This window comes from Danio aesculapii, chromosome 4 (genome assembly GCF_903798145.1).
Source record: "Danio aesculapii chromosome 4, fDanAes4.1, whole genome shotgun sequence".
NCBI classification, from domain to species: domain Eukaryota; kingdom Metazoa; phylum Chordata; class Actinopteri; order Cypriniformes; family Danionidae; genus Danio; species Danio aesculapii.
The window spans coordinates 17,029,566-17,057,279 of record NC_079438.1 but is presented as its reverse complement, the minus strand read 5'-3'; the positions used below and the strand labels follow the sequence as shown (position 1 = coordinate 17,057,279).

The following is a 27,714-nucleotide window of genomic DNA, read 5'->3' as shown; positions in this document are numbered from 1 at the left end:
GGAGGAACATCATGTCAAAGTTGAGGACAAAACACATTTACAGACTGATGGTATTTTGAAAAAGAGAGACAAGAATTGTTTCACCTGCACTCAGTGTGGAAAGAGTTTGGCAAACAAAAGCAAACTTAAGATTCACATGAGGATCCACACTGGAGAGAAACCATTCACATGCACTCAGTGTGGGAAGAGTTTCAGCCAATCATCATCCCTTAATCTACACATGAGGAACCACACTGGAGAGAAACCATTCACATGCACTCAGTGTGGGAAGAGTTTCAGCCACTCATCAAACCTTAATAAACACATGAGTATCCACACTGGAGAGAAACCATTCACATGCACTCAGTGTGGGAAGAGTTTCATCCGCTCATCATCCCTTAATCTCCACATGAGGATTCACACTGGAGAGAAACCATTCACATGCACTCAGTGTGGGAAGAGTTTCATCCGCTCATCATCCCTTAATCACCACATGAGTATCCACACTGGAGGGAAACCATTCACATGCACTCAGTGTGGGAAGAGTTTCAGGATATCATCATCCCTTAATCTACACATGAGTATCCACACTGGAGAGAAACTATTCACATGCACTCAGTGTGGGAAGAGTTTCATCCGCTCATCATCCCTTAATCTCCACATGAGTATCCACACTGGAGAGAAACCATTTACATGCACTCAGTGTGGGAAGAGTTTTAACAGCTCATCAAACCTTAATCAGCACATGAGGATCCACACTGGAGAGAAACTATTCTCATGCACACAGTGTGGGAGGAGTTTCATCCACTCATCACACCTTAATCAACACATGATGATCCACACTGGAGAGAAACCATTCACATGCAACCAGTGTGGGAAGAGTTTCAGCTTATCATCAACGCTTTATAGACACATGAAGATCCACACCAGAGAAAAACCATTCACATGCACTCAGTGTGGGAAGAGTTTCAGCCAATCATCACACCTTAATAAACACACAAAGATCCACACGAGAGAGTATATGTGCTTGGAATGTGAGAAGACTTTTAATACAGCTGCAGAATTGAAACGGCACAAGAGGATTCACACTGGAGAAAAACCAGTGTTCACAGTGCAGTAAGAGGTTTACTCACTTAAGAACCCTGAAAACACATGAGACGATTCACACTGGAGAGAAACCCTAGACATGATCAGTGTGTACAGAGTTTCACTAATTTGGGGCAGCTTAAGAAACACATAGGATGGTTTCCGGTATGGCGTCGACACATGTAGCAGCATAGAAAGAGCGCTCCCATACACACTGGTATTAATCCTCCTTTTTACATCATATATGATAACCTAAACCATATTTAAATAACATAGAGGGGGACAAAAACAACCATTGAGACCTGAAAAAAACGAGAAATCAACAGATAAAAATCAGAGACGGACGGGATAGCTGATGGCCTGTCAGCTAGCATTGCAGCAATACATACGGACATCAAAGCTTTCTAGATAGATATTAAATGTGATTTAACCGCCTTCCAAGATTCTCTCTCAAAACATGTGAAAATGGAACTAAGTAACTTTAAACAAGAAGTCAATCAAAAACTGGATGGCCTTATCACGGACCTAAATGCAACGGCAGGTCAACAAAGTGGAGAAGCGAGTTTGAGAATTGGAGGAGAACATTGCTGAGATGAAAAATGCTCGATCAAACCATCCAAATTCAAGAAAATTTACAAGAGAAACTGTTAGATCTAGAATCATGTAGAAATAATATTCGGATTTTTGGAATCCCGGAAGGAAGCAAAGGGAATAATATCCTAATTAGAATAATAAGACTTGGTGGAAAGATTATCAAAATGGAACTGTCACTCGACAAATTGGACCTTAAAAGCCAAAGGTGTTACCGGGCACTCGGACCAAAACCACCCACTGACACCACCCTAGATCAGTGGTGGTATTCTTCCTGGAATACAAAACAAAGAAACTGGTCCTCCACATGGAGAAAGAAAGTAATACACTGGAACGAAAAAAGGATTTTTTTTTGACCAAGACTACCCATCTGAGATCCAACAGAAAAGACAGGCTTTTGCTCCGATAAGAAAAATTCTGAAAGAAAAGGGGATTAAGTTCCAAACACCACCGCCAGCGAAACGTAGAATCTTTCTGGAAAACGGCCCGGTCGTGTACAATTCAATGACGGAGGCATCAAGAGATCTGAAAGAAAAAGGACTGATAAACAGCGAAGAAGAAACTATTGTAAGGATCTCTGGGAAAGTGAAACAAAGACCTTGGCAAAAGGAGTGACATGGAAGAAAAGTAAGGAAAAACATCAAGTGAAGATCTGGGAAAAACTACGTCAATTTCAAAGGGACAACACTAGCTCCATTTGAAAGAAGGGTAAAACCTGACAGTTCCTAACAAAGAACTCTGAGAGACTGGTAAAACTTCTTGACTTAATTCACCGATGATGGACATTTAAATCGTTTGAAGGAAGAATGGTATTTAACCGAACTGACCAACAACACAAGATGAACAATTAAAGCACACCAAGACTCGAGTCATTGAGTAACATACTGGTAGGAAGACATGAAGGAATTCTAATTTATACAACTAAAATCCCGTGCTATAATTAGAAAGTAGAAATATTTAACTTGAAAACCTAGCCAGAAATACAAGAATATAATATTGCCAGATATGGGTGCTGAATATATTCGTTAACATTTTTTGTGCAATAGGCACAGCAAGGAAGGGGCCCTTTAGAGAAGTAAAGCTTTCCCCTCTCATTAAGAAGTTATTTCAAGACTTCAAGGTTTGGAGACCTTTTTCGTTATGTTAGGTTTTTATGTGGTTCAAGATATTCATGTTTGTGTTTTTTACATTCCGGTCACCGTGATCTTCGCAATAACATCTGATTATAGTATACGCAAAAACAGGAATATAGAGTAATTACTTTGAATATTAATGGGTTACTAAATCCGATTAAAAGAAGCAAACTAGTGGCTAAAATGAAAAGAGAAAAGCAACAGATAATCTTCTGGCAAGAGGAAAATGGGATTCTGGAAAAATGGGATTTAGGGTTTTCTTTTCCTCATATAATAATGGTCGTAAATGAGGAGTAATGACATTAATCTAAAATAAAACCAACTTTCAATTAATTTCTAAGATTACTGATAGAGAAGAACGATATAACCTAATAAAAGGAACTATCGACCAAATCGAAGGTACTTTAATATATATAAACCACCTGAAAAAGACAAAGCATTTCTCAAAAAAAATATTTACCATTATAGCCAAGGAGGCCTCGGGTACGTTGATCTGTGGGAGAGACTGGAATGTACAACTTCATTCTAAATTGGACTCATCTTCAAATAAGTAAATTAGTAAAGAAACTAGACAAATAAGATTCATGATGAAAGAATAAGGCTTAATAGATGTATGGAGAGACATATACCCTCCTAAAAAAGAATATACCTCCACCCACATGTCTTATTCTAGAATTGATTATTTTTTTTATGTTTAGGTCAGATCAACATAAAATAAAACACTGTAAAATAGGAACAAGAGACATCTCAGATCATGCAGGGGTATATTTAACAGTGTACCTGACCTGGACAACAAACCCAAAAAGACATTTTGGCGATTTAACCCTAATCATTTGAATGATTTAACATGTGTAGAATATGTTAAAAAAGAACTATTAGAATATTTAAACATAATGATAATGGAGCGGTGCCGAACAGTATTCCCTATTGTTTACATCTTTGCTACAATACCGTTAAGGCTAGACACTGTACATGTCATGATACATTTTAACAAATAAAAACTCACAGGCTACAGCTTCTGCTTGTTGGAGCTACTCCTTCTTTGAGGAGATTTTAACTGAATCAACTGGGAGAGATTCTGGAAGCTGTGTTTTGTCAAATCATGCTTGCTATGTATTTTATAATTCTCTGGAACATAATTAATATTGAACTGTAAGCACTTCTGTCTTCGTGTGGTGTCATTTGGAAGCTCAAATACAGAAACAGAAGAAGCTCTGTGGAAATAGCAGTGTTTAAACGGCATTTCAGCTTTCTCTGCTGTAACATTACAGTGCCTCTGGCTACGCCCCTTAGCTGCGCATTGTGTGCGCAGTAAAAGTATGTTTGTGATCTCACTGGCCCGGAAGTATTTTTTTTGTAGGCTTTGCTAAGCTAACTCTGTAAAAACCAAGGTCTCCCTTTGCGTTGAACTTTGAGCAATTTACATTCAGAGATGCTGTTTATGTTTACACAGCTACATTACACATCAACTAAAGTTTAAAATATGATATCGTAGTGGACCACCCCTTTAATCCATGAATAACATTACGTTTATAATCTTAACATGATTAAAATCACAAGCATATCTGGCCAATTCATTCACAAAGTCTTTGCCACAGAGCCCATTCATAAGAGAGAGGGCGGGACCATCTCAAGTTTTTTAGAGCTAATTGGGTGGTGACACCTCCCCTTTCAGCTATTGGCTCAAAGGAGTGTCAATCAAAAACGCAAGAGACCGGCGGCCATTTTGTTGACCAAAATCTTTAGTGTTATGACTGGAGACGCTACTCCACTGAACATACTGCAAGGATTAGTTTGGATAATAACAGTGCATTCCGTGGATGTTTATCAATGTATGAATAAGTTGTGGACCAATGTTTTTACAGATTGGATTGCCTGGATTCTTGCTTAAGAGGTGAGTTTCTTTGTTGAAATCATTCTATTCACGCTAGTCTCGTCTTTCAAAAGAAAAAAATATTTAGTCTTTGTTGGAGTGTAGTTATTTTTGTGGAGCTTCCCTTTGAAGCGTGCTATATATGTTACCACGGGTGCACCTCTAGGAGAGCGGTGTGTTACTTTTACATTTCATACTTACAAAACAATATAGCCTAAACAAACCCATACAAAAAATAACTTCAGTAAACGGAAGCAAAACTACAGTATATCAACAGTTTAAAGGAGGATAACTGAAGTAAAATGTGCAAATGCAAAATAGTGAATTATAAAATTCAAATAAAATTACAATAAGTTCAACAACAGTACAATTTGCAGTATATTAACGTACAACTTTACTACACTTGTGCATTGTGCTGATATATAATCTAATATCCCAATGCTGTGGCAATACTGTGCTGCACTTGTGCTGTACTTTTATTCAGGGATGTTTTTTGGAAACAAGTAATCTAAATAGAATTTGAAGAGTTTATTTGTAAAGATAATTAAGTTTTTAGAAAAGTTTTTAGTTTTTAGATTTTTAAAATAATGTTTTTATGTTGTTTCTTGGGTTCAAAAAACGTTATTTATGGACTGTAAAAATGTAATGAGATTTAATATTGTGTACATGAGTACAATGGCAAAACAACTGGATTTCTAAATCAGTCTGTAGAGAAGGAGAGTCGATTCCTCGACTCTCAATGAACCTAGTCTCGGAATCGACTCCAGGACAGGAGTCGACTCCTTGAGTTGAGTCTGTTTTTTTCAAACCCTTTTAAATGAAGCAGTTACATGCTACAGTAACTTATACTACTCTTTCTCGAGCACGAACAAGATCGAAGGCACTTGCTTTGAATGCGTGCTCACACATTTTATGATTTTGCTTTAGAATTTTGCTACCACGAGGCACGACTGTGGTGAACTTGCGCGCGCGTTTCCCACAGAAGAGCCTTCGCGGCAATGCGCGCGTTGTTCTGACAACAAGGATCCACAAACAAACGCAGTTTCTTAACGGTCGTTTACCAGTGTTTTGTCCGTTTTGTCTCCTTATTTCAGCTGCAGAATTAATGTAAAATACATGTTGGTTGATATATTAACTGAAAATGTCATTCATATATGAACACTACCGCAGTTAAAATACAAAGACATGGTCAAAGGACAAAAGAGAGGGCTACGTTTTCTGGAGAAGCTGGACCATTTTGACCTTATCATCTAATTCAGCGGTAAGTGCACATTAATATACTGTCCTCACAACTTTATAATTTAGGATGTGTAAAGAAACTTAACGTAACCTCAACAGTTGGTTCTGCAAGTACAAAAAACTGAATATGTTCAGAATATTTGACCAAGCAGTGATACCAGTCAAACGCTCGTCAAAAGATATCCCAGCTCATTCACTTGCTTAAAACACTGCAAATGACGAAATTGATGCAAATAGTGATGTATTAATCTGTATTAATCTAGATTTCTCTTTAAACACATTAACTAAAATATAATTGAATAGGATTTTATAAACCGCAGAAAAAATTTCAAGGGGTCGCGAGAGTGATTTTAAAAATTGTGTAAATATCATATTATAATATTTATTTTTCAGTATTACAAGTGAAAGCTAATATTTTCAGATTTTTAAAAAAATATTAATGAAGTTAGTATTTAAAAAAAAAAAGTGAATGGAACATCATAAAAGTGCAGCAAATAACTCAGTGTGGATTATAATTTTATTATAATAAAAATTTTTTTTTTTAAATATGGCTCCTGTGCTTTTATAGAATAGGAGTTGCTAAACATATTTAAGGACGTGCACAGATGGGTAGCATTTTGATTGCATGTAGTGGGGCACTCTGGTCCAATATACCAGGACCGTTTTTTTCCCAGTCTAGCCCTGCATGTATGCAAGTTATTATATTTAATTTTGCTAATATGGGGAAGTAATTTTAGGCTAGCTGTTTTTGAGTTAAATTTATCTGAAATGGAATAGCCAGCTCATATACTGTCTTCAGAAAAATGTTTTTTAGATCGGTTGCTGATGTTAATGTGCAGGTATGATAATGGATATATTTAATTAGGATAAATGTGTTTCTAACTGGATCAGATGTAACCAGATTGTAATATTTTTACACAGGGTCAATTAAACATGAAAAGAAAGGGTGAGATATCAGACTTATTTATAAAGAAGCACAAACAGGCAGATCAGGTTCAAACATACCCTAGACCTTTCATTGGATCCCACAGCAGTTGAATTATATGTTGGTAATGAAATTGATTTGGGTTTACTAAACACTTTCATTTTGTTTGTGTGTGTGCATGGCAACCTCCTGGCCACCAACTGTGAAAAAAATTCTAGCTCTGCCACTGCACACAGGAATACAAGACACAAGGAATTATGGAAAAGAGTCAGTGGGATTTTGTAGATTATATTTATGGTTGGTTGTCTCCCCCTTGTGTTTGTCAGTTACTACAGACTTGAAGAAAATACATTTCAAAGGAATACGACTGACCAGACTTGATGACTTTATTATGACCAACAAAAACACACACACTGCACTTCTGAGGGAATTTAGTGATGTTCAACGCATCACAAAAAGAAAGGTAAAACAGTCTACATTTTATTGTATTTAAACATGTAAACTTGTTAAGTGTTATGCTTCAAGATATGTTAGTGTGTAACTTTTTTATTGTGAAACCACACCATCATAAATATTTTGTGTAAATAATGGGAATATTGTCTTTAACTTCTCTGGAATTCTATAACAATTATACAAATATTAAAAAATAGGCACTTTTTCTTGAAGGAGAAGTGGAGGCAGCGCAACAAAATAAAGGAGGGGTCTGCGTGACCTCCATCATCAAGCCATTTAATTTCTAAAACACAATGGTAGCATGAAGCACATTTAAATACAAACTAGTTCAGCATTCGTTAAAGATATTTGTCTTTTTTTGTAAAATGCAGGCATATACAGCCTCAAAGACAAACAACAGTCCCATTCAGAAACAGACACAATCAGACAATAAAAGCTGGGAGCCAAGACAAAAATGCTTTTCAGGTAAAACAATTTTCAGTGTGCAAAAGCACCTAAATGGTTAACCTTATCAATCCATTAATTTGTCAAAGCAGCTTCACAGTAATAATGTCAATTTCAGAAGATTGTGAGATAGTATGGTTGATTGAACCAGTTTATTGGATGCATTATGTAAATAGTTCCTCAAATATATATATATAAAAAAGTAATTTCTATTATCTTTGTAAAATGTAGAGGTCCTTTGCCCCAAAGACAATCAGCACTTCTACACATAAGCAGACAAGATCAGTGGCAGCACAGGACCCGGAGACAGGAAGTCAAGACAAAGATGCTTTGGAGCTAAAACTATCAACTAATTGTATGTGCAAATACAAGACAGACAACTATGTGTGCTAACATTAACTTAATATGTATAATTAATTTGGATACAAAAATGAAGATAGAACATACCAATAAGCATGTCAAATAAACTATTTTAATGTATATTATTGTGTACTTCCTTAAGTTACAAACTGCTAAACATAGATTTATCCAAATCTAACTTGATATATCTCATTTACCACAGTAAAACAGTAACACACATTTCCATAATAAAAAGGGAAGACTTAATTTTCAGAGGTGAATAGGAGTTGGAGATGACAACTGAGGTGCAATAATTAATAAAATGTATGCCTATTTGTGATGTCAAAAATTAAAAAGAGCACAAAGACAAAAGTCCCGTGGACCAATTAGGGGACATTATTCACCAAATGAAGTAATTGCAGCCAACAAATTGGTGAAAGAGGTACAGCTGAAACAAGAACAATTGTTTAGCATTCTTCACCCATACACTTGGCTCAGCAGTGATGAAGTGGATGCAGCTTCCTTTTATATTGCTCAGAAGTTTCCTCACATACATGGGTTTCAGTTCAGTTTGCTCTAACAAAGTGTTCATTGAGGGGGTGTGATGTCACAGACACCATTTGTACAAATAATGAACGCAAATGACAACCACTGGATAATGGCAATCAGTCTTTTCTGTGGATCCAACGAGATTTACATCAATGATAGCCTGGACACAAACATCTTCAAGCAGACAGAACAAAAATTGTCCTGGCTTATCCGACCACATGGACCCCAGTTCGTTATCAGAAACCCTGATGTAGAAATGCAGCAGTCAAACAGCACTTGTGGATTATTTGCTTTGGTCTTCGCTACAGCATTATGTGATGGAGTCAAACCCAGAGGAGTGTCAGTTCCAGGAACGCAATATGAGACAAATGCTTTACAGATCGTTGAAGAACAAAACAGCTCCGGTATTTACATACCAAAAAACAAAAGCAAGACCTGAAAGAACCTCCCTTTTTGTGGAGGTTCACTGTATCTGCATGACCTGCATGACACCACGAAGACATGATGGTGCAGTGCGACAACTGCAACACGTGGTACTACCCCAATTGCGTGTCAGTCCTAGACACACACACGTGTACAGTACATATGTGTAATTACATTCATTATATAATTGTTCTGCATTAAAATATACACTTGCTCTGTATACATTCTAGTATTTACAACCCTTTGTTAATGAAGACTATATCACATTATAAATATAGTGATCTGATAAACTGTAATAAATTCTGTATTTATTACTCAAATTTTTACTACAGTAAACTGCAGTGTATTATAGTATAATATATCCTATAGTTGTAGAAATGTATGTGTTGTTACCATAGCAACTATAGGTCACAACAGAATAATTCAATAGACCTTTTCACAGCGGAATTGAACACCGGAAGCGCCCTTTGAAGCAATGCGTTGCTTGTTCCGGTTTTGCTAGCAGCCGCCGAAACATGGCAACTTCAAGGCATCGAATGACATCCTCACTGTCAACTTTGCCAAAATTTGGACAAGACGACGTTGTTCGCTTGGTAAAGGACCACAGTAAGGTGAAAGGTTCGAAGCTGGACAAGGGATACAAGTTGTTCTTCGAACAGTTTGTTTTTAAGTACAAGGGTAAGTAAATTGATAACATTATGTCTCACGTATTTCGGTAGTTAACTTCTAACGTTAGTTATTTCAGTGGAGAGATTTTTGCTACTAATCCTGTCTAAAACTGACATAGCCTAAACAAAACAGCATTTAAAATATTATACCGATTTGCAGAATTTGTGCAGAAAAATTGTCTTACAAAAAGCATTTGTTATGTAGATTACAGTAATGCGCAGTCAGCAGTATATGCTAATATCAAGTCGTTTGTAAGCAAGATTAACTTTTTAACATCCAGAAGGATTAGTTTTATGTTAGTAGTTGTCCATAAGCTGTGCTAACCCCCTCTTTCCTTTGAATGCAGTGTCAGATATAGTGAACGACGAGGTTGTTGTGCAGGCAAGTTGCTATCGGTCAATGAGAAAGAACGAGGAGCCCCATAAATTACAGGTTGCTTAATGCTCGCAAGGTTTACTCAAGTCTGGTAACATACTTTAGCTACTCGTGAGAAAATAAAGCTATTCGTTGTTGTGTTCAGTGTTTGTATACGATTCTATTAAAGCGTTACATTTTTTGGTAACACTTTGATGGTCCCTATTGCACATTTTGTTGACCAAAAGTTGAATTGCAACTACATGCCAATTACTTCTCATTTGAGTATTAGTAGACTGCTTAATATCTATTAATTCTGCTCCTTCTACAGACATTTAACTGACTATAAGAAACGTAACAAGTACATGTCAACTTACACTAACCCTAACCTAACAGTTTACTTCTAATCTAATTAGATTTAGTTGGTATGTAGATGCAATGTAGCATAAATTCAACAAAATGCATTAGAGTTACAATCAAAACAGCGATACCCATTTTCCCACTAACCTCTACATTTTTAAATTTAGCTGCAAAAGTTGGAAATATCTTCAAAACAGTCAGCCTGTAGCGAATAGGGTATGTTTCCGGATCTTCAGGTTAAAGTTAGTTCATGTTCTTGCTCACGTTCATTTTGTTCCACTGCTGTTGCAGTTTTTTGTCTATGTACCTATTATAATAATAATTATTATTATTGTTTTTTATTTTATACTTTAATGTTGTACTGCAAGCAGTCAGTAAGCCTGTTACCTTAAATGGATGTAGCTGTTCCTGTGCAGCTGGAAAGGCCTTGTGCAATCATCTGGTGGCATTGCTTCTCCGATCTGCACACTACAGCACCATGGGAGTGAAGAACGTGCCCCCACCACTATCATGCACCAGTGCTCTTCAAACATGGCACAGGCCAAGGACAAAGGTAAGATGTCTAAACCAAGCAAGATTCTTATTGCACATATATATATATAAAATCATTTCACTACATATGATTTAGAAAATAATAAAAATATATGAGTTTACTGTACTATAGTGTCACTGTAATCAAGTTTAAATATTTCATCAACCAAAATAGTTTCTATTTTTCATGGAAATCATACTTTTAATTTCTTTAGATTGTAGTCTTGGCATTAGCAGAAACTATTTACTTAATTTGTGTAATAATGATTTTTTTTTGGTTGAATATAAAAACTTCTGTCTATAACAAAAATGTCATCCAGGGAATTCGACCTGAACCCATGGATGAAGTTGTGGTGCGGAAGCCAAAAGCAGCAGGACGAAGTTGTGTCACGTCTACACTCTATCCGGCATACCTAGGTGAGATTGTATATACAGACAGGCACACACACACACACAGACACACAAAGACGTATTTTACCCAAAAGTGTAAATTCTGCCATAGTCTAATCTCCCTTTACTTATTTAACACCTATTTGACTTTCTTTGTTCTGCTGGATACAGAAGACGATATATTAAATTATGGCAGAATTTACATTTTCAACAGAAGAAATAAACTGAAATGTCTGAAACCACACAAGGGCAGGTAAATAATGATAACATTTTCATTTTTGGGTAAACAATCCACACTCTCACACAGACGCAGACCTGTCAGTCGGCAGTATTGTCACTTTCTTTGATTGTCTATTTTTAGGACCTTTTCCTGACCCAGCTCGGCTCTCCGTTGGTGATAAATTGAGAGACCTTAGACCACAGCTTGGTATTTGCTCAATCTTGTGTGGTCTCTCGAGCATGGAATTAGTGGAATCAAAATTTGGTCAAGTCCCAAAGGGCTCGGTTCTCTCTTGTCAATGCCCCACTGCAGTATCACATGACATTTGCAAGTATCCTGAAGCCCCTTTATTCCCACAACTTCCATTACATGGCTATAAATTAGACAGGCACATGAATTACGTTCCCAGTTTTGAGGAGTATTATCATATTGAGAGTTTGATGGTTACTAGTGAACTATCATGCATTATTGAGAAAAACACAAGAGAGCAATCAGAGAATCCACTCTGGAAGGAACTGCGACAGCCACGCTTAACTTCCAGCAGATTTGGGGAAGTGTACAGTGCAAGAGGGTATTCGTCTTCTGAGGCACTTGCAGTCAGGATTCTGAGAGGCGTACGGCAAACATCTGCCATGAAAAGAGGCATTGAACTTGAGCCAGAAGTCCTACAGCTGAACAGTGACTTTTGTGGTGTAAATGTGTCACCTTCTGGATTTGTCATTCACCCTGATGCACCATACCTGGGTACTAGCCCTGATGCTAAAGTTTATGATCCATCTGAAAAACCACCCTTTGGGTCGGCTGAAGTGAAATGCCCAAATGTTAACAACATAGCAGAAGCTACGCACATCATATTTACAAATGGTCAGGCTAAATTGAAAAGAAACCACAAATATTTCTGGCAAGTTTTAGGCCAGTTGGCAATAACTGGTTTGCCTTGGTGTGATTTTATCACATCTACTAAAAGTGATCTCACAGTGGAGAGAATATGGAAAGAAGAGTCTCTGATCAATGATTTAAAGAAAAAGTTTGACCTTTTTTTATTTCAACACATACATGGAAACTTACCTGAAAAGCCAGTAACATACACATGCATGTATTGTTCTCTATGTGAGTTGGAATTATTCATTGAAAATGGGACATAGCTGTATATTATTGTAGTGTGTGTGTGTGTGTGCGCATGCAGCATTATTTTCTGTGTGTCAGAATGTGGCCAATTGACTGTTTTGTTGTTGTAGTTTTTGGACTTTGTAGGTGGAGATTGATTTTGAAACTACCTCTCTTTGAGTAACATTATAAATTTTACTTGAAGCCTGCGTGAACGGGGCCCAAGTAACATTCAATGTCTACTATAAAGAAGCCTTTAAAGTAAGGACGTACATGTGTTTGAAATGTAAATATCCCTAGATGGCAAAAAGTAAATAAGTAAAAGAAAAAACCCACCGATAACCAGGATGTTTTTAAGTAGGAGTCTGCATAGATGGGGCCCAACTCTTACAAGTCTTAGGATGCTGTGAAGCCAGAGTGATCCTTTATACATGGTGCTTTCCTTACCCCACACAGACATTGCTAATTAATTAGATGTTTTTGCCCTGTAACATATAGGAATTTTTAATATATCTTAGAGTCTGCATGAAGTGATATTGATCTTTTATGTAAAATACATATGCAACCTCCCTGGTCCTTGTTTCTATAGATAGTTTCTGTAATGTAGTGTCCAAGTCAAGAATCATTTAATCACATATTTACAAAAAATAAGTTTCTTATTCGCTCATGTTCAGTTTGAAGTTTACGTCCATGGTTAGTTTGACTTTATATTATAGATGTTGATTTATTGAAGTGTTGTAATAATTCAGTCATGTGTATTTTAGGTTATGTTATAAAAATAGCTTTAAAAAAGTTCTTTATTAAGAATTTATTCTTATTAGTTTTTTGGTGATCTTACTACTGTTTTAATAGGGCTGGTATAAAGTCTTATATGTTAGGTTGTTCCTATCACCACCCTAATTTTTTACCATTGTATATTGTTTCACCAGTGTTGTTTGGTTGAATGTTCTCCTTTTCTTACATGCCTTGTCCTGTGGTTTTGTAGCTTCTTATATGTTTGTCCCATGTTATATGCTCCCACTCCTAGCCTGCACCTTGTCATGTTGAGTGGGCTTTTAACCAAGACAGGCCATAGTGAATAAATTCTACCAGTCTTTTAACCTTGTCATCTTTCTCTCAGGTATTACATGTGACATACTGTTCTTGTGTGTTTATATTCCATAGCTGATCATACTATCCATCCCCCAGATGTGGAACGCTCTGGTAACAGGTTCCATAGCGAGTCTTTCACTTCTTTACCTAGATGAATATTGCTCTGCTTCGTTTTTTCTTTAACTTGTAATTCACTTAATGCTGTAATCTATAAACGTCTATATGAAAATTATTCTTAGATTAAATGGCCCAAATGTAAAGTTACATTTAATTTCTTTTCTAAAAGCAGTGTTCCCAGGAACTCAATTGAAGAACTCACTGTCATTCAAGAGTCAAATTAATTTATTTATAAAACTCTTACAATATTTCAATAATTTAAAAAATCCTTCAATGAATGAAAAGAAAAAATAAACAATATGAAAAGCAGAGGTTAACAGTGTTATGGCTACAAATGGCACTTAAGAGTAGACATTTTAAAAAACTCTACATTAGCCATAATGGTCAAGGCTTTTTAAATCAAATTAAATTTAAGTCCCTAAAGGCCAAATTCAAAAGCAGTGACACTATTGGCTGTACACATTTGAATGTGGTCTTTAAGGCAGTTAGCAATACTACTTAAAAAAAAATATCATTTCCCATAGGTGTGAAATGAACTCCATCTTTTAGGAATAGCCCAGGACTGTCATGTCTAATGTGAGGGTGCATAATCATGGCACCATTTAGGCTATCAACAAATGTAGCCATGACACTGTTAACATATTTTCTGGCCTTGTCAAGTTTAACTAGCTTAGCACCAGCCTTCCACCGGCATCTCTGTGTTTAAGATGAAAATAAAATGTTCATGTCAGGGTGCTGGAGCTTAAGCTGGAGCAAGTCATCCTTCATTGAATTCACCAGCAGGACGCTGGTGACCTCCCCAATATCATTCCCTCCACAATGAAGGACAAGGACATCCAGTGCCACTCTTCCTTTGATCAAGTCCTGGAAGTATTTAGGAATTCTTTTCCACCGTAGTACACCCCAGCCAAACCAGGAGATGTGGGCCCCAGGCAGCCCGAGATTGTTGCCCACAGTCTCCCTCGCTCGCTGGGCACCTCGTCTAACATAACTGTCTCCAATGATCCACACTGTTTCTATGGAAAGAAAATGAGTGACTTTAATAAATGCAGTCAGTTTTTTTGTGAGAAAAAAAAATAGAATAATGGAGCAACGACTCAAAATATATCTTTTTAAACCAAGACTACAACTTACAGTTTAATTTTTGTGACCTAACAGATGCGGATGCTTCACAGGTGGCCATGATGTAATCAGGAATCAATCACTGAAAGAAATAAACATTGGTAACACTTTAAAATAATGTTACATTATTAAATATTAGTAAATGTAATTAATAAAATGTGATCCTGGACCATAAACAGGAGTAGTCAAAATGCATTGTATGGGTCAAAATGACTGATATTTTTCTGTAAAATAAATCCTCTTCCATGGAGATGTTTTGAATATTTTCTACTGTAAATATAGTATTGCTAAGAACTTGAGACAATTTTTAAGGGGATTTTCTCATGGAAATATTTGACTCCTTGAAATTCCAGAATTTTCAAATTGTTGTTTTTCAACCAAATATCATCCTATCCCAATAAACAACACATCAATAGTAATACTTTTGTTCCAATATATACGTAAAACTCACAATACTCACAATACTTTAATGTTAACTAGCTCAACTTTGGATTTTAAAAATGCATTACTAAATGTTGAACTATGATTAATAAATACATTATTGTGTCAGTAAACAAACCCAAAAGTCACATTTTACAAGCATTACTCATCACATTTCAACCAGTAAACAATATCAACTGCCAACAATTACACTTGTGCTTTAGTGAACATACAAATGTGAATTGTTGATATAAAATTTAATTGTTTATTTAATTTAATAATTTTATATAAAGAATTTTTTTATGTTAACAATTAAATATTCGATATCAACAATTCAATTATTTCAAATGAAAGAAATATCATGAATGCTGGATGTTGATATTAAGAATTTAATTGTTGAAATCAATAATGCATATCCTGAGAATGAGTAAAAGTCAAAACGGCTTGCCACAGAGAGCCATAATAATATCAACAACATTTATTATTGCAAGTTTTGTTGTGTAGTTTCAGGTTAATTTACCTTGATAGTACGCTGAGATGTTCAAATTATTCAAATGCCGCGGGTGGTGGGATGGTCTCTATGGTTTCAGCAAACAGTCATCGCAACTCCGCCTAAGTTCCGCCTCTGCCCATTTTTGAGTGTCCAGGAATGACGCACTTCCAAGATGGCGACGGCTGACCACGCCCACAGTAAGCTTCATTTAAGCTCTTCAGAAACCTATGGGTGACGTCACGGACACTACGTCCATATTTTTTACAGTCTATGATAGAGATGGGCAAACTCGATCCTGGAGGGCCGGTGTCCCTGCATAGTTTTGCTCCAACCCTAATCAAACACACTTGCTTGTAGCTTTCTAGTGATCTTAAAGACACTACTTAGGGTGTTCAGGTGTGTTTGATTAGTGTTGGAGCAAAACTCTGCAGGGACACCGGCCCTCGAGGATCAAGTTTGCCCATGCCTGGTCTATGATCACAACCCACAGCAGATCTGGCACTGTTAAATAAAGAAGGAAAGATGACCCAAAACCCAGTGAGTTACAATGCTGCCGACCAGTGTTCGAACCTCACCTGAATAATTATAATTTTTTTATTATTGTTAAGACATGTAATACTTTTAGGGTTGTTGAACATTTGAAGTTATAAACCAGCAGTTTTCTTGAAAAAGATGTGATAGTGTCATAAGAAACTGAATTGATACAGTCAGTCGTGAACTGAGGTGGCCCGGTCTAAGGCTTAAACTCCAGGGCTAAAAAAGAGTCCCTCTCCGGCCCTGAGTCCTCGTGCTGCAGGAACAAAATATATGCTAATAGGTATATGCTAACATGCCAATAGGACATTTAATTTGGCAGTAACCTGGGTTAATTGCTTCTGGTAAACTGATTGCCATCACAAAATCGCTTCGTTTTATGCTTGAACAACTAAATGAATGCCAAAGTCTGTTTAACTCATTGTATTTTAATTACATTACAACATCGATGCTGTAAAGGGGACCGTATAAAATGGAAAAAAAAACACAATAAAAGGTCACTGAAAGTTTATCAGTATAAGAACATTAGCTTGGCATATACCCTATTATGAGGTTTGCTGAAGGTGCGCAGCTGTCGTGCAGTGAGGGTTTTGCGTCTTAAATAATCTACAACAGTTTGCATTTACTGAACAGCAAGAATGATTAATAAATCCATATCAAACAGTCCCTTATAAGTCACGTCTCGCTTTCAGTTTCAGGCCCTGGCGCGTTTTCCACTCACACACAAGCACTGGCCCACCTCTTCCCGATTCAGCGCACTCACACTTCTCAAACTATCCGGGAAACAAGCCTGGGCACGGTTCGGATAGCATAGTGTGAGAAGGCCCTAATATAACCCAGTGGTTTTCAACCCTGTTCCTGGGGACTTATTATCCCAGAGTTTATCTGCAACCCTTATCAAACACACCTAAAGTGGCCAATTAAGCTCCCCAAGACACTTAAGTGCACTTAATCCGGTTGGAAATAAACTTTACAGGATACCAGGAACAAGGTTGAAGACCTCTGATATAACCAATTGTATATTACCTTCCACATCTAGAAGCCAGTCCCTCCAGAAACAAACAATCCTGTTTTCTAGGGTCCTTTTGTTAGTGCCAACTGGTGACAGCTGCGGGATGAAGAGCTCCGCTAAGTCTTTTGCTGTCAGTGGCTTCTCTTTAAACATCAAAATTTCTCGAAAGAGACTTGGATGTTGTTCCAAATGTTGCAGAAGCTGCAAACATTCCAGGCCTTCCTTGAATCTGAAAAAAATAATTATATTAATTTAAGCATGAACAAGCTATGGTGATTTTTTTTTAAGTGATAGACACACCTCTCTAGCATTACTACATAAGGTAAGCATAAAAAACAAGGCCTTTTTTCTTAGTAAGGGCTTAGCCTAGCCAGGATTAGGCTGAAGATCAATTAGGACATTTAAGTAATTTTTATAAACATGCTTAACAAAAATTATTGGTGTGCATCTTGAGACAAAACAAAGGCACTGATATTTAACAATCCATCACTGCATTTTTTTTCAGTTGAAACAGCTCAGACTTACTTTTTATTAGAGGACTAGGCTTAAGCCTTGTCTGTGAAACCAGGGGTAAGAGTCTTATTTTTGTTACAGACATATTTTTAAACATATCATATTTAATAATATGTCACAACTGTGTAGGGCTGAGACCAAAATATTGATTTCTTTATTCTCATAGATTCAAATGTTTATGAGCTGCTATCCACCTTTAAATCCCTAGTATCTGTCTTGACCCCTTGGCTATTGTCAGATGAATGAACAAAACCTTATAAAATACCTGTATAACATACCATTTAATAAACGCTAATGATCTTTGAGGTTTGTAATTGTTGATATCAAATTTAAGGAATAAATAAATCATTTTGGTAAAATGTTTTGTTTGTGGCATGGCTGAGCAATGTAACTCCTTAGATCAAACAAAAATATACCAAAATGCTTTTTTCTAACGCTTTAATACTACTTACAATGCGAAGTGATCATAAAAGAACATATATATATATATATATATATATATATATATATAAACACACACACACATACAAATAACGTCCAACAACACAGGGCACATCCAAATAATACAAATAATAATTATACTCACAACAATAATAGAAACTTAGCAACAACAAAAAAATAGCAAAAATCACAAATGTGATATTGAGTTTATCCAACAGTTAAATAAACATGAAGTTAATATTCTCAGACAACATATTGGCTATTTTTGTTCTATTTTTTTTTTTTTTTAGCAAACTGCAAACACAGCCACGGCGCTTTGACATTGACATGACATTGTTTCGTGTTGAATTATCAACCGTTTAAATGAGCAATGATTCAATTAATAGTGACATTCTGCCACCTACTGGTGATTTTACTTTAACATTAAAAGCACATTTTCACACACACAAAAAAAAAAAAAAAAAAAAAAAAAACATATATATATATATTTCAAATAACAGTAGGCTAACGTTGTAGGATTATACACTGTTTTGGTTATTTATTTTTTATTAAATGGTCGGGGTTTGGTTAATAGAAAATATTATTACAATTTAAAATAATTATTTTCTAGTTTAATATACTTTGTTTATTTATGTGATGCAAAGTTTAATTTTTAACATTTTTATGTCGCCTGATAATTCAATGGATTAACGTTGTGCTATTAAATAAGTTTTTCAATGATATTTTTACAGGATTGATTGATTGATTTGAATCCTGGCAAATTATTATCAAAAAACTAAATACTATCAACATAACATTATTGCTGAATAAAAATATTAATTTTCTTTCTAAAAAGAAAGAAAAAAAAGAATAAAATAAGTTGTTTTTTTCTTCAAAGAATCCTATAACGTTTTAAACGTAAAATGAAGACAGGTGCTTTAAAAATAACACAATAATGGTTAACGTAATTTTCTATTTTTCTAATATTTTACAGCAAAAGTATCAGATCTAACAGGCGATTGCGATCGATGAGTTGGTCATCACTGATATGCTGTAGGCTACATTAAACATGTAAAAAAATAAAACACAATAAGACTCAAATGTAAAACTAAATGACATGATTATACTAATAAACAACCTAAACTTTACTTCCGGAGACATTTGTTATTTATCTTATACATTTTTTATACGTTTTTATGCTATCTTGAAAACAAATATCATTATATATTAATATATTTATGTTTAATTTGCAGAACATTATTGTATATTGTATAAGTTAGCCGGCAAAAAGCTAACAGCCGCACTAAAAACTGCTCAAAAATATATATATAAAAAAAAAAAAGGTAGACGCAGACGTCATGTAACAAGTCAGACGCTGATGTCACGTCCATTGAGAGGAATGTATGAAGGGCAAGAAAATTGTGCACTGGCTCACACACTGCACTGAGCCGTGTGAGCAGCGTGTTATGATACGTGTTAGCGAAAAAATAAATAAATAACTTCACTGCTACACGTGAATCACGCGTAACGTCTGGCTTGACACTTTACTGCCACACGTGATTTACGTGACGTCAACGTGATGTCAACGTCACGTCTGCGTCTTAAATTGCATGGATTTAATAGCAAAAAAAATATTTTTTTAAGACGTCAGTGAGACGTTCGGTAAGACGAGTGCACGTTGCAGCGTCAGGTTATTGACCCATTCCGGACGACATATCCATAGACACTAATGTCGCACTATCAAACGTGTGATAAGCACACCGCCTCAAACACGTCTGACACTGACGTCGCCTCAACAAACGTGTAATAAGCATTTCCCGACATACGTGTCATGTGACGCCAAATAATAAAGTAACCTTAGGTTGTTGTTTTACTACCAATTTATATTTATTATTTCATATAATTCACCATCACGTGGTTTTAAGTTTAGCTCGAACAAGTTATCGTTATATTATTCTGAGATGTATAATTCCTTTATGTTATGTTTATGTTGATTTCTTGAGTCATTCTGACCGTGAAATGTGCGAAAATACTTGGCCCTTAAAAGAAGTTCAATAGGGGGTATAGCCTTTTGCATATTTAAAAAAATATATAGGCCAACTGTATAATGTATTGTGTAAAAGCTGTTATATGGCACGTTTCGTCCACAGACTAACTAAAAAAATAAACCCAAAACCATAAAATGCTCAAATTTGTTGCTGAGAAATGCTCTGATTATTTTTTGTAAATCAATTCACATTTCCACATGAAAAGATTCACGTTGGACACTAGATTATAAGGACTTATTTATCAGTAAAGCATATAATGTATCACATGAGTTAATTGTATAAGGGATACATGTCACATAGACTGATTTCACGTGGCTGCCATTTTTAAAAGCGAAATCGAGGCTGCGGTGGGAAGAAACCCGGAAGTATCGTTGGGAGTTGCATTAGAACGTTGTGTACTTGGCTGTATATCTTATCAGCGAATAGAAAGAGACACAAATTTATCATTTCACCGCCTTCTGAGTGACCCGAAGGTCCGTTCTGAATGAATGGTGAAAATATAAAGGGATATCAGAGCTCATTTTCAGCTAAGTTAAGGGAAACGGCACTAGTTAGCTAGCGTTTTCTTTCCCAAACACACGTTTTAGATGCCATTTATCGAACTCGAGTTAATGAACTGATTCTTTCACTGTATTAGACTTGTCACGTTACTGAATTAAAAGAAAATTTGTCAATTTCCCGCTAACATTTAAAGCACTGTTGATGGCTTTCTTAAAACAGCGCTGATTGGCCATTGTGTTCACGTGCTCAACAGATATGCTTGGGATTGGCCGAGAAGGTCATCAGTTCACCCTCCGCTGTTTACTGAGCACAAACACAGCCGAGCGATCTGCTTGATGACTCTACTGATCCTTATGGCTGTTTCGCGCTTGCGCTCCAGTCTCCGTGTATCTGTGTATCTGTGTTTGCACTGGGTGAAGAGCGGTAAACTGAGTGCAAACACAAGATACATGGAGACTGGATCGCGAAGCAGCCGTGAAGATCAGTCGAGTCATCCGCGCTCAGCGGCGCTTAAATTTTAATTTAGCGGGAATTAGACTGTTTTAAAACTTCAGTACCGGGACAACACGAGGGAGTGCTACAGAGGACTGCAGTGTTTATCGCTCACCAAGTTACATAGGCTGAAGCAGGGAAGCGTCCCCTCTGTTTACCTGCTGCCATGAACTGAAGCCTAGGAGGACACTTGAGCATATTACTCTTACAGAGCTTGTGATGTTGTTTGATGCTAAATTGCTTTTAATTGTTTAAATTAAACGTACTGGCTGATATTAAAGTGATGTTTACACCATATCTGTATTTTGAAATCTCGGCAACAGCTGGAGGTTTGTAGTCCACAGCATGTCACTGCAATGTTTACAGTGCTGGTCCTATACTTCCGCGTTTCTTCCCACCACAGCCTCGCTTTGGTTCTTTAAAATGGCGGCCGCGTGAAATAAGCGTATTGACATATCTCCTGTTCAAACAAAAAAATTAACAGCTATTCCTCCATGAGATACCCATCCGAAGGCCTGTAGAGATCGCGGAGTGCCACTTGATCCAAGCCGGGATAATGCCAACCCTACGAGGACCTGAGAGGTGATGCCTAAAAAACGGACTTTGTGGACAAGATACACACACAGGCTATATATACACACACACATGGTTGTATCATACACAGACAGCATTTTTAGAAGCACTAGGCTATATGTTTATGTGACGTAAATTATTGTGAAAAGCACTACACATAAAAACTTTAAATGAATTAAAAATCTTAAATTATGGTAAATATAACTGTTTCTGAGCTGCAGTCCTAGTTCATAATATTATAATGCATAAATGATAAATAATACTGTATTATACTTGTTAACTAATCAATGTGCGTTTTCAGCACAGGATGTGTTATATTTTGACTATGTTATTTTATATTTTCATTTAGTTTAGCCTTATAGAAGACAAAACATTACTTCTGACATATTTAGTCATCTGAATCGTTTTAGGCTACTTTTGTCTAGTTTTAGTCAAATTTCATATGATTTTAGACAACTGAATCTACTCTGGATTTAACGAATACACATTTTCTCAGAAATTGTTGTACTATCTATGCATTTTCTGTGGTCGTATAGCTATGCTTTGTAAAAAGTTTCATTTGGCCACATAAATCTGTCTGCGACTAGTGTCTACATCTTCCTGGCGACAGCCCGGGGAAGAAGACTACCGGTAAACAGTCTTTTTTAACGTGATGTCCGAAAGTAGGATGTGCTGTAAAATTACTGTTGTACATGAGGTTTTAATTTGATCTGTGATTCCGGTGTATCTGAATCCCTGTAGAGTCTGTCAGAACTGTAACCATATTAGTTAAATTCACCCAGACACTCATTCAAATGTTTACTGTACACGTTGGGATTCTGAAGCAATACAAAAATATGTCACATATTCTTGGCTAATTCTGCCACATTTTACAGTAATGTTTATTAATGTACACTGACCCTGTAAACAAATAAACCAAACATAAGAGGTAAAATAACTCGAAAAAATCAAATGTATTCCTATAAAGCATTTAGATTACTTGCATTAAGTATATTGTATATGAAAGCAAGCTTAATCATGAACCATCAACAATACTTTTTCACAACGGAATTGAACACCGGAAGTGCACTAAAGCACCATGAGTAAAGACGGGGCCACCATTATGCACAAGTGCCATCACACATGGCACAGACCAAGTACAATGTTAAGATGTCTAATCAAAGCAAGATTCTTAGTGCACATTTTATATAATCATTTCACTACACATGATTTGAAAAGAATAAAAAGATATGAGTTTACTGTAGTGTAGCTGTCACTGTAATAAAGTTTGAATATTTCATCAAAATGTATCTTTTTCATGGAAAGTTTTTTATTTTTTAGACGACAGTCTTGGCATTAGCTAAAAGTATTTATTTAATTTGTGTATTAATGACTTATTGGCTGAATATAAAAACTTACCTGTGTCTGTAACAAAAATGTCATCCAAGTAATTCGTCCTGAACCAATGGATGAAGTTGTGATGCGGAAGCCAAAAGCAGCAGAACAAAGTTTTAAGTCTATGCTATATCAGGCATACCCAAGTGAGATTGTATAAACATACAATTTCTTACAGATGTGTTTTTTTTGCATCTAGTGGATATTGGAAATTGGACTAAATTGGATTATATTCGTTAGTCATAAAAATCCTTTAGCGGTTACCACCTTTAAAAGTAGCACTCATGCTTTGGTGTTGGCAGCTTTATTAACAACAGTATTATCTGATGCTTCACTTAGAAAGCCATAACTGTGTATGTATGCTACATACATGGATACTACAATCAAAAAACAACATCATAACATCTACACTACATTATTTTAACAGGTCATAATGATGTTACACTAGCACAAAATATTTGTGGTTCATTTAACATGATTTATGTGTTCAAAACATGCACAAAAACATTTAAATCAAATAGAGATAATTAAATCCTATTTAATCCACATCATCTTTTCATGTTAAATTAACTAATATTTTAAGCAGGTTTAACATCTAGAGCTGATAAAATAATGGAACCACTGTCCATTACTGAATCATGTTCAACCAAAGTGTTATTTTTTTTATTATGGTAAAAGGAACACGAAATAACATACATAAACTTGTGCAACAACTAGTACACTTAACGAATAACCAAGTTTAACAAAAGCAACATGATGAAAAAAAACTTGAAACATGAAATATACATGAATGATGAGCACACGTTTCCTCTTAGTCACACACACACACACACACACACACACACACACACACAAATTACTCTCACATACAAACACACTCTCACTCTCTCACATACACTTTCCTTCTCTCTCTTTTCCACACACACAATTAGGCCATGCCAAATGTTTTGGCACAAGACATCCCAAATGCCATACCTTCCGAAAAGTCTTTGTACACCGTGCACATTGGCAATTTCAGGCTCACTGAGCAAGTGTTCGCTGTGGGAAGGTTTCGCCCAGACACTGGTTCACTGAACGTAATGGTTGGATTTTCGGGAAACCCTGCAAGTGGAATTTTCGATGCTCTACTGGCAAAGATTACAACAAAAACAATAATTCACATAATAATACACATGATATTATCAAAATACCTGTCATTTTAAATATATTTTAAAATATTCTACAAATTGTATATTGCATTTTATATTTAAACCATAAATTATGAGACTAAACAATAGAATAACATATTAGTTGAAGCTGCCCGCATGAATGCAGTAATAAATTGTTGATTATTGATTGAAATTAGCCTACATCTTGATATACACCAATTACCAACAATGCATTGTAATATTACAACACCCAAAAAATTTATTTTGCCTTTTTTACTTTGAATTCTCATGGTCAGAACGCAGATTTCTGTATCGTTCTGAAAGTGATACATTCAAATGGAACACAATTTAATCTGTTTTTAATAATTTATATATTTTTGTCATTTTTATGTTTTTTACTTGCTTCTTTTAGGCTACTCTTGTTTATGTAAAGCACTTTAAATGACTATTTTTAAAGTTGTATTATTAAAATAAACTTGTCTTGCCTTGAAAGCTGCATAACAAAGCCTTAAAGTAGACTAGAAAATGATCCTTTAATGAGTGTAGACACTCATTTGTTGACACATAATAAGCCATTTCAAGACATAATTTGCTCGTGTATAATTTATGTATACAGCGATCTCAGGTGGTTAAGAACATGAAATTGACCTTCACATATATCCAATGCAGCTAAACCATAAGCCTGGCTTAACTGGCCCTATTATGTTATGTTTCTTCATTATCATGTGTTATAAAATATTCCTGCAATTTAATAGGCTACTAATTTGGTAACACTTTATAATAATAACTACACACTAATTAGCTATTAAGCATCAGCAAATAGAGTTTATCATTTAAGCATTAACTTTACATGAATAGACATTATAAGCAGTTTAAACTACAAATACCGTATAACGTAAAAACACATGTATAATATGCTTAATAATTTCATACTTTGTTAATGATTTAATTTTTTAACACTAAATGATGTATTGCATTGTTTACAAACCAGCCATTAAAGAGAAGTTGGGTGTTTTTTATAATCAATCACTACTTTTTGGATTAATAAACTATGATATGAACATAGATATTGTTTTCAGGCATTAAGTAATGCTTTATTTGTAAAGTAAAGCTTTATTTGGACACGCGATGTGAGGCGGCGTGCTTAGGAGACGTCGTGTAAGGCGGCGTGCTTAGGAGACGTCGTGTGAGACGTCGTGCTTAGGAGACGTCGAGTGAGGCGGCGTACTTAGTTAAGATGTATCATACACGTCAATTTTTTTTAGCAATTTTCTTAAGTGCGTCGCCGCTACGTCGCCGCCTAAAATGGTTTTATATGACGTCGCCGTGTCGTCGCCGCTACCTTGACGTCTGCCCTCCCATTCACTCCTATTCAAAATTCGACACGTTGAGGCGGCGACGTTAGGGTCGACTGCTCCTTCTCCTTCTCCATGTGAGGCTGAGAAGTGGCACTATCCACTCGCCATACTGTGTAGGAGGTTGGCCTTGTCTGGGCTTCGGGCTTACGGCTTGATGAGGAAGTGTTTTTTTTGTGTTGTTGATTTTGTTTTTGGTTTTGGTGTTTTTGGGTTAGGATTAGGTAAGTGTGTGAAAACGAGTTCCACCCTCATTATGTTCCACCCTCATTAGCATATTGGCTCTGATTGGCCCAGACTGGTGGGGCTGTATCTCTCCAAGCCTGGGCCCGATTTGCATCAACGAGGTGTCGTCGGACTCGTCATGGCAGCGCGTTTCACCCCCTCTCGTTGGTTTGTTGTTTTGCCCCCTCATTAGCATATTGGATCCGATTGGCCCAGACTGGTACGGCTGTACCTCTCCGACCCTAGGCCCTATTTGCATAAACGAGGTGTCGTTGGATTCGTCATCCATCCCTCTATCTATCCATCCATCTATCCATCCACCCATCCATCCGTCCATCCATCCATCCATCCATCCATCCATTCATTCATCCCTTCATCCACCTGTCTGTATATGCGCTTATCTGCCTAGTGTTCATTCCTGCTAAAGGGGAAAGGGTTTTTAGCGGAAATGAACCCTGCGGGGGGCGCTGATGAGGCCGACTTATGGGGGGTTTAGGGTCAAGGGTTTGTGCGGGGGGATGATTGAGTCTCGAGGTCAAGGGTCGCGTCGGTTAGGGTTTGGGCCTAGGTGGGGGTTTGGGGTTAAAGGGTTTGGGGCCTTGGGGGTTGGGGTTTGGGGTTTAGAGGGAAGGGGGGCGGGGCCTGCGCATAGGTAAGGGTGTGAAAACGAGTTCCACCCTCATTAGCATATTGGCTCTGATTGGCCCAGACTGGTGGGGCTGTATCTCTCCAGGCCTGGGCCCGATTTGCATCAACGAGGTGTCGTCGGACTCGTCATGGCAGCGCGTTTCACCCCCTCTCGTTGGTTTGTTGTTTTGCCCCCTCATTAGCATATTGGATCCGATTGGCCCAGACTGGTACGGCTGTACCTCTCCGACCCTAGGCCCTATTTGCATAAACGAGGTGTCGTTGGATTCGTCATCCATCCCTCTATCTATCTATCCATCCATCTATCTATCTATCCATCCATCCATCCACCCATCCATCCATTCATTCATCCCTTCATCCACCTGTCTGTATATGCACTTATCTGCCTAGTGTTCATTCCTGCTGAAGGGGAAAGGGTTTTTAGCGGAAATGAACCCTGCGGGGGGCGCTGATGAGGCCGACTTATGGGGGGGGTGTTTAGGGTCAAGGGTTTGTGGGGGGCTGGTGATTCAGTCTCGAGGTCAAGGGTCATGTCGGTCAGGGTTTGGGCCTAGGTGGGGGTTTGGGGTTAAAGGGTCAGGGGTTGGGGTTTGGGGTTTAGAGGGAAGGGGGGCGGGGCCTGCGCATAGGTAAGGGTGTGAAAACGAGTTCCACCCTCATTAGCATATTGGCTCTGATTGGCCCAGACTGGTGGGGCTGTATCTCTCCAGGCCTGGGCCCGATTTGCATCAACGAGGTGTCGTCGGACTCGTCATGGCAGCGCGTTTCACCCCCTCTCGTTGGTTTGTTGTTTTGCCCCCTCATTAGCATATTGGATCCGATTGGCCCAGACTGGTACGGCTGTACCTCTCCGACCCTAGGCCCTATTTGCATAAACGAGGTGTCGTTGGATTCGTCATCCATCCCTCTATCTTTCTATCCATCCATCTATCCATCTATCCATCCATCCATTCATTCATCCC

At 37.0% G+C, this 27,714-nt stretch overlaps 2 pseudogenes; one reads left to right on the top strand and one right to left on the bottom strand.

The window, feature by feature from the left end:
* LOC130222042 (zinc finger protein 729-like) overlaps nt 1–3,916 on the top strand; it is a 632,497-nt pseudogene extending 628,581 nt beyond the window's left edge.
* Nucleotides 1–27,714, bottom strand: part of LOC130222235 (oocyte zinc finger protein XlCOF6-like) — a 134,838-nt pseudogene that overhangs the window by 15,458 nt on the left and 91,666 nt on the right.